The sequence below is a fragment of the Aegilops tauschii genome, chromosome 2, assembly GCF_002575655.3.
Source record: "Aegilops tauschii subsp. strangulata cultivar AL8/78 chromosome 2, Aet v6.0, whole genome shotgun sequence".
In the NCBI taxonomy this organism is placed as follows: Eukaryota; Viridiplantae; Streptophyta; class Magnoliopsida; order Poales; family Poaceae; genus Aegilops; species Aegilops tauschii.
Window position 1 is genome coordinate 98,044,779 of NC_053036.3, and position 8,363 is coordinate 98,053,141.

Sequence of the window (8,363 nt, forward strand, 5' to 3'; positions counted from 1 at the left end):
ACAACGGTGAACCTTCGAACTATGAAGAAGCGATGGCGGGCCCGGATTCCGACAAATGGCTAGAAGCCATGAAATCCGAGATAGGATCCATGTATGAAAACGAAGTATGGACTTTGACTGACTTGCCCGACGATCGGCGAGCCATAGAAAATAAATGGATCTTTAAAAAGAAGACAGACGCGGATGGTAATGTAACCATCTATAAGGCTCGACTTGTCGCTAAGGGTTATCGACAAGTTCAAGGGGTTGACTACGATGAGACTTTCTCACCCGTAGCGAAGCTGAAGTCCGTCCGAATCATGTTAGCAATTGCTGCATACTATGATTATGAGATATGGCAGATGGACGTCAAAACGGCATTCCTTAACGGCTTCCTTAAGGAAGAGTTGTATATGATGCAGCCGGAAGGTTTTATCGATCCTAAGAATGCTAACAAAGTATGCAAGCTCCAGCGCTCAATCTATGGGCTGGTGCCAGCATCTCGGAGTTGGAACATTCGCTTTGATGAGATGATCAAAGCGTTTGGGTTTACACAGACTTATGGAGAAGCCTGTGTTTACAAGAAAGTGAGTGGGAGCTCTGTAGCATTTCTCTTATTATATGTGGATGACATATTATTGATGGGAAATGATATAGAATTCTTGGAAAGTATAAATGCCTATTTGAATAAGTGTTTTTCAATGAAGGACCTTGGAGAAGCTGCTTATATATTAGGCATCAAGATCTATAGAGATAGATCAAGACGCCTCATTGGTCTTTCACTGAGTACATACCTTGACAAGATATTGAAGAAGTTCAATATGGATCAGTCCAAGAAGGGGTTCTTGCCTGTATTGCAAGGTGTGCAGTTGAGCACGGCTCAATGCCCGACCACGGAAGAAGATATAGAAAAGATGAGTGTCATCCCCTATGCCTCGGCCATAGGGTCTATTATGTATGCCATGCTGTGTACCAGAGCTGATGTAAACCTTGCCGTAAGTTTGGTAGGAAGGTACCAAAGTAATCCCGGCATGGAACACTGGACAGCGGTCAAGAATATCCTGAAGTACCTGAAAAGGACTAAGGATATGTTTCTCGTTTATGGAGGTGACGAAGAGCTCGTCGTAAAGGGTTACGTCGACGCTAGCTTCGACACAGATCTGGATGACTCGAAGTCACAAACCGGATACGTGTATATTTTGAATGGAGGAGCAGTAAGCTGGTGCAGTTGCAAGCAAAGCGTCGTGGCAGGATCTACATGTGAAGTGGAGTACATGGCAGCCTCGGAGGCAGCGCAGGAAACAGTCTGGATGAAGGAGTTCATTACCGACCTAGGGGTGATTCCCAATGCGTCGGGCCCGATGACTCTCTTCTGTGACAACACTGGAGCTATTGCCCTTGCCAAGGAGCCCAGGTTTCACAGGAAGACCAGGCATATCAAGCGTCGCTTCAACTCCATTCGTGAAAGTTTTCAAAATGGAGACATAGATATTTGTAAAGTACATACGGACCTGAATGTAGCAGATCCGTTGACTAAACCTCTCCCTAGAGCAAAACATGATCAACACCAGGACGCAATGGGTGTTCGATTCATCACAATGTAACTAGATTATTGACTCTAGTGCAAGTGGGAGACTGTTGGAAATATGCCCTAGAGGCAATAATAAATGGTTATTATTATATTTCTTTGTTCATGGTAATTGTCTATTGTTCATGCTATAATTGTATTGTCCGGAAATCGTAATACATGTGTGAATACATAGACCACAACGTGTCCCTAGTAAGCCTCTAGTTGACTAGCTCGTTGATCAACAGATAGTCATGGTTTCCTGACTATGGACATTGGATGTCATTGATAACGGGATCACATCATTAGGAGAATGATGTGATGGACAAGACCCAATCCTAAGCATAGCATAAAAGATCGTGTAGTTTCGTTTGCTAGAGCTTTTCCAATGTCAAGTATCTTTTCCTTAGACCATGAGATCGTGCAACTCCCGGATACCGTAGGAGTGCGTTGGGTGTGCCAAACGTCACAACGTAACTGGGTGACTATAAAGGTGCACTACGGGTTTCTCCGAAAGTGTCTGTTGGGTTGGCACGGATCGAGACTGGGATTTGTCACTCCGTGTGACGGAGAGGTATCTCTGGGCCCACTCGGTAATGCATCATCATAATGAGCTCAATGTGACTAAGGCGTTAGTCACGGGATCATGCATTGCGGTACGAGTAAAGAGACTTGCCGGTAACGAGATTGAACAAGGTATTGGGATACCGACGATCGAATCTCGGGCAAGTAACATACCGATTGACAAAGGGAATTGCATACGGGATTGATTGAATCCTCGACACCGTGGTTCATCCGATGAGATCATCGTCGAACATGTGGGAGCCAACATGGGTATCCAGATCCCGCTGTTGGTTATTGACCGGAGAGGCGTCTCGGTCATGTCTGCATGTCTCCCGAACCCGTAGGGTCTACACACTTAAGGTTCGGTGACGCTAGGGTTGTAGAGATATGTGTATGCGGAAACCCGAAAGTTGTTCGGAGTCCCGGATGAGATCCCGGACGTCACGAGGAGTTCCGGAATGGTCCGGAGGTGAAGAATTATATATAGGAAGCCAAGTTTCGGCCACCGGGAAAGTTTCGGGGGTTACCGGTATTGTACCGGGACCACCGGAAGGGTCCTGGGGGTCCAACGGGTGGGGCCACCTATCCCGGAGGGCCCCGTGGGCTTAAGTGGGAAGGGAACCAGCCCCTAGTGGGCTGGGCGCCCCCCCATGGGCCTCCCCCCATGCGCCTAGGGTTGCAAACCCTAGGGTGGGGGGGCTTCCCACTTGCCTTGGGGGGCAAGGCACCCCCTTGGCCGCCGCCCCCCCACCCTAGATGGGTTTGGCCGGCGCCCTCCCGTCCCAAGGGGGCCTATATAAAGGGGGGAGGGCAGGATAACTACAGCCTTGGGCGCCTCCCTCCTCCCCTGCAACACCTCTCTCTCTCGTATAAGCTCGGCGAAGCCCTGCCGACATCCCGCTGCACCCACCACCATGCCGTCGTGCTGCTGGATCTCCATCAACCTCTCCTTCCCCCTTGCTGGATCAAGAAGGAGGAGACGTCGCTGCACCGTACGTGTGTTGAACGCGGAGGTGCCGTCCGTTCGGCACTCGGTCATCGGTGATTTGGATCACGGCGAGTACGACTCCGTCATCCACGTTCATTGGAACGCTTCCGCTCGCGATCTACAAGGGTATGTAGATGCACTCCTTTCCCCTCGTTGCTAGTATACTCCATAGATGCATCTTGGTGAGCGTAGGAAAATTTTAAAATTATGCTACGATTCCCAACAAGTAGTCCTATAGCTGCTTTTTGGCTATTTTAGGGAGCTGCTGGCTATTTTAGGGAGCTGCCACCTTCTTCTTATCGACCCGGTCTCATGCTCTGAGCTCCTTTTCGGCTGTCCTGAGCCGTGGTTGAGTTATTTCAGTAATGTCCCAGATATGAGTTGTAAAGGCCGTTCTGGTGGCTACTGATTTATTTGCTGATTTCTTGCAAGGATTTCGGATGATCATTTTTCTGCGGTCAGAACTTGAGAAGTGATAGATCTGCCATTTAATGGGTTACCCTATCAGAAAAATGAGATAAACTCCAATTGCCGAAAAAAAATTTGCACCGACAATATCTATGGTCATACGAAGAAGCAATATGGCCCAACTCTTTCAGCCAAAGATCCAGACCAAGAAAACAATAATGAAGGAGCAAGACCAGTGATGTAGGTATGAAAATTGTACACGACCCCCATGGTGCAGATCCCCCGGACGCTTGCGTCATGCAGTTTGCGCGCTCTGGCTTCTTCTTGTCCCTGTGCTCGTCTCCTCCCTCCTCGTCTCGACCTCCAACCATGTCTAGTAGCTGCCCCGTGAGCCTCTGCATCGCCCTGTGCCTCTGCCTTGTTGCCGTTCGCCATGAATGCGTCGCAAATGCCATGCCCGTGCCATGCCCAGCCACTGCCCTCCATTAATGCTTGGTCGGGAGCTCGCCCGTGAGCTCCAAAAGCCTCCCCTCGGCCTATATAAGGACCCCTAGACTCTCCCGCAGCTCCCAAGCCCCTCCTAGTCCCTCCTAGCCCACCAGAGCCACGGCATCTCGCCGGAGTTCGCCTCTGTTCGCCTCGGCCGCCGCGGTTCCTCCTTGGTTCCGGCGAGCTCGAGCATCCCCTCCTCCCCTGGTGTTGTCCTCGATCTCCCCCACCTCCTAGCAGTTCGCGCAAACCCCTTGCCCCTCGCCTGAGAGTTCCGTGGCCGCGTCGCCCTAGTCCGGCCGTCGTCTCCGTCGTTCGGCCACCGCATCCTCTGGCCATCCCGAGCCTCCTCGTGCCTCCCCGACTTCACAACGGCCTCCCCCTCGTCCTCGCGAGCCGCCCCGACTCCTCAGCCCTCGCCGGAGCGCCCTGCTCCGACGAACACCACCTCCGCGGAGCCGCCTCTGCCCTCCCATGGCGCCGCCTCTCCCCTCCAGCCCTATCCTCCCCGGTGGCCGTGCTCCCTCTGAACGGGTGCGGCGCAGCCCCGCGGTCCCGCCGGTACCCTCGGCCGGGCCGGGGATCGCCGGAGCCGGCCGGCCCCTTGGCCGCTTCCCTCCCCTGCCCCGCTCTGTTCCACGGGAGGAACAAAGGCGCGGGAGGAAGAGGACGACCTCGCTGGCCCCCTCCCCCCTGCCCTTGGGTCCCACGCGCCAGTGGCCCAGGCGCCTCAGCCCACGTGGATAAGTGGAGACGGGTTTCCCCCGGGTACGCTTTTCTTTTGTGGAAACGTATTTTCCTTCTACTTCGGTACAAAACGCGTTTTCACTTTCAAAAAACATATTTATCTTTATGCGCTTTCAGTTTTTCCTCCCAGGGACCCGTTGGTGATGAAAATATTCACAGATTGGTCCCTGATCTTCTACACCTCATAACTCCGCAACCGTAACTCCGTTTAAGGTGAAACTAACGCTCACTTCTTCGTATCGTCGAGCTCTTTTTGTTGGTTTCATTTTCACTATGGTTTGACACTATGAAAATGACCTTTTTGCCCTTGCACGTAAACAGCCCCCTCCGAGAGAGAACTGTTTCCGCCAAATCTTTCCGCGGCTTCACCGCACTTCTCCCCGGTGCCTTCTTCATCCCCAGGCAAGCCACAATACCCAATTGCATGATAGTCATGCAGTAGCCATGGTTTTCAACTTGAATCTTTACTAAATGTTTGCTTGTTGAAAAGATGGTTATCGCTGTTCCGGTAATGTTTAGAGTTGCATGTTCACTTTTGTGCTATGTTGTCTTGTACTCTGTTATCATGTTCTACCTGCTACTATCTCCTTTCATATGTTTATGATTGCTAGTGGTACATGTTGATGTTGGTGAATGGTGATGGTCATGCTAGTCAGTATGCCATGCTCAGTGGATATGATTTATTGTTGATATGGTGGATAGTTATGCGATACCCTCATGATTATGTTGATATCATGTTCATGTATTTTATCATGGCTCAGTATATTTGCATTCAAGTTAACCGGATTAAATTGAACTTGAACAACTGTTGGCTGAGTCATGGTGCCGCTGAATCGATGCTGACCAGTGCAACCACGCTTACCGGTATGGGACGGTCCTACCTGGGTCTATTGTCGTGCCTCTCGCCGGTGCCTCCAACGAGGGAAGGTTATGGGCACGCGCTACCCTGATCAGGTAGGCGGACATAAGCCTTGTGTGCCCGTTGTTGAGTTAGTTTTTGGATCCGGGTCCCAGAGTGGGACGGGCCACGACGGTGGTCGTTGTGTCTTGAGGTAGACACAGGGCCACCCATGACTTAGCCCAGAGGGGAGTTGGTCGGAGTGGCCGGGAGTGTGTCATGGCAGTAGATCGGTTTTGTCGGAACGCCGTTGGTCCACCCGAATGGGAGTGCGAGGCCATGGGTTCCATAGTGTGGGTACAGTGTACTAACCTCTGCAGAGTGTATATTAAATCTATCGATAGCCGTGCCCGCGGATAAGGGCCCAGGTCGAAAGTAGGTCACACCATGAGTCAACAGTAATAAGAATAATGTGCTTAATAAGAATGAGATAAGTTGGTTGTGATCGCCGTAAGGATCACGAGCCATTTAGTGGTCGGGTTGTGATCGCCGTAAGGATCACGGGCCAAGTGTTGGTCGGGTTGTGATCGCCGTAAGGATCACGGGCCAAGTGTAGGTCGGGTTGTGATCGCCGTAAGGATCACGGGCCAAGTGTTGGTCGGGTTGTGATAGTCGCAAGGATCATGTGGTATCGAGGATACCGAGTTGTTGTATATTCGTGATGTTGTGCGAGTAAAGATCAAGCTCCTTGTGGTCATTTAATGATTAGTACGGTATTGTTTATACCAAGCTTGATTTGATCCTAAGATGATTGTGTGATGTCCGAGGTCGGTAAGTGATGCATGTGATGGTCACAAGGTAGCCCGAGCAGAATAAGTGGTGCATGTAGTGACATCATGTTGCATGATAGTGTTGCCGGATTAATATGTTCATGCCATGTTCATGTTGTGTTAACTGTATCATGTTCAAGTTGTTCATGCTATATTGTTCTGATGATATCATGTTAAATTCTGCCTAACCTGTAATTGCCATGCTGTTGTCTGCCTTGAATGCTTCTGGTTTATTGTGAGCTTGCAAGTACATTCAATGTACTGACCTGGCGTGTCATGCCAGTTTGCAGGTCATGCCGGATTTGATTGCTTGCTTGTCGTGGTTTCCGTTCGTGCGAGCTAGGATAAGTGTTCCAGCCAGAGTCCCTGCGGAGTGGAGTTCACCACCGTCGTCGTTGTTCCGCTACTAGAGTTCTTCCGCTGCATCGAGTTGTTCTGCTGCTTGCATAGAACAACAATGGCAGGCGGCGTAGTGTCGCCGTACCGAGGTTATTTATTGTAATATCGGAGACCTTGTATTCATATTCGTGTAATAATAGAAAGCTGGTTTGTTCTATGCTGAGCAGTGCCGTATTCCAGAAGACTTCTCCTCGATCTCTGGGCTGGAATACGGGGCGTTCCGGTTTTCTCTGAGCCGGGGTGACACAAGATTCCTCGCGGTTTAAGAGCAGTTTTGAAAATAGTGCGGCCCATGACGAGTGGCAGCGAGCGTGTTTTCACGATTTTTTCTAAACCGCTCATCGGAATAAAGCAAATGATACGTTGTTGGAAGGATATCGTCGAGGCGCATCTTTTTCATATCTATCATTTTCTCTAATTCGTTACGGTTTAAGAGCAGTTTCAAATTTACTAAATCGCGGAACTCTGTTTTTCAAAAAAATTCAAATTTTCGGTACTGTTTTTGCTCTAGTTTTTGAACCGTTTATCGAAATGAGGCGTGTGATACGCCGTTGGAAAGTTACGGACGAGGTGCAACTTTCATATGTTAAAATGTTTTTGAGATTCCTTACGTTTTTAAGTTAATTTTGAAAATCATGCGGCGAATGATGAGTGGCAGCGGCCATTTTTTCATAAAAAATTTCAAACCGCTCAGCGGAATGATGCAAGTGATACATCATCGGAAAGATATCGACGAGGCACAACTTTTTCATGTAGAACACACTCTCTAATTCCTTACGGTTTAAGAGCAGTTTTAAAATCACTAAAAATGCGGATACTCTGTTTTTCGAGACACCAAAACCGACGTGTGTACTGCATCAGACAGAAGAACGCACTGCTTCGGACAGAAAACCGCACTGCATCAGACAGTCAAGCGAACTTCATAATTTGTCTTATCGGGCGTAAATTTTCTCAGATGAGCTTTTTTGTGAGTTTTTGTTGTCAATTTTTTATGAACGACAAAAGAACGCACTGCTTCGGACGGAAAGCCGCATTTCATCACACAGTCAAGCGAACTTCATGATTTGTTTTGTCGGGCGTAAATTTTCTCAGATGAGCTTTTTGTGAGTTTTTGTTGTCATTTTTTTATGAAATACCGAAGAAAGCACTGCTTCGGACGGAAAACCGCACTGCGTCAGAGAGTCAAGCGAAATTCATGATTTTCTTGTCGGCATAAATTTTCTCAGATGAGCTTTTGTGAGTTTTTGTTGTCATTTTTTGATGAACGACAGAAGAACGCACTGCTTCGGACAGAAAACCGCACTGCATCAGACAATCAAGCGAACTTCACGATTCCTTTTTGTTGGATGCAAATTTTCCCGAACGAGTTTTTGTTTTCTTTTTTAAAACATTTTTTATGAACGAGAGTGGACCGCAGAGACGAGTGCAAATGAACCTCGACATACATGGAAGTGAACCGCATTACTATTTTTTTTGCTAATTTTTTTCACACTTCCACACTTTGTGCAAGTGAACAACATCACTCTCAAAAGTGAACCACATCCAAGGACCAAA

At 48.8% G+C, this 8,363-nt stretch overlaps 1 long non-coding RNA gene across 1 annotated transcript; it reads left to right on the plus strand.

Moving 5' to 3' along the window:
• The first annotated feature begins 3,505 nt into the window (after positions 1-3,505).
• LOC120974450 (uncharacterized) lies at positions 3,506-6,964 on the plus strand. Its single transcript, XR_012203740.1, has 2 exons — positions 3,506-4,955; positions 5,064-6,964. It is a non-coding gene; the product is annotated as an uncharacterized lncRNA (long non-coding RNA).
• Positions 6,965-8,363: the final 1,399 nt, after the last annotated feature.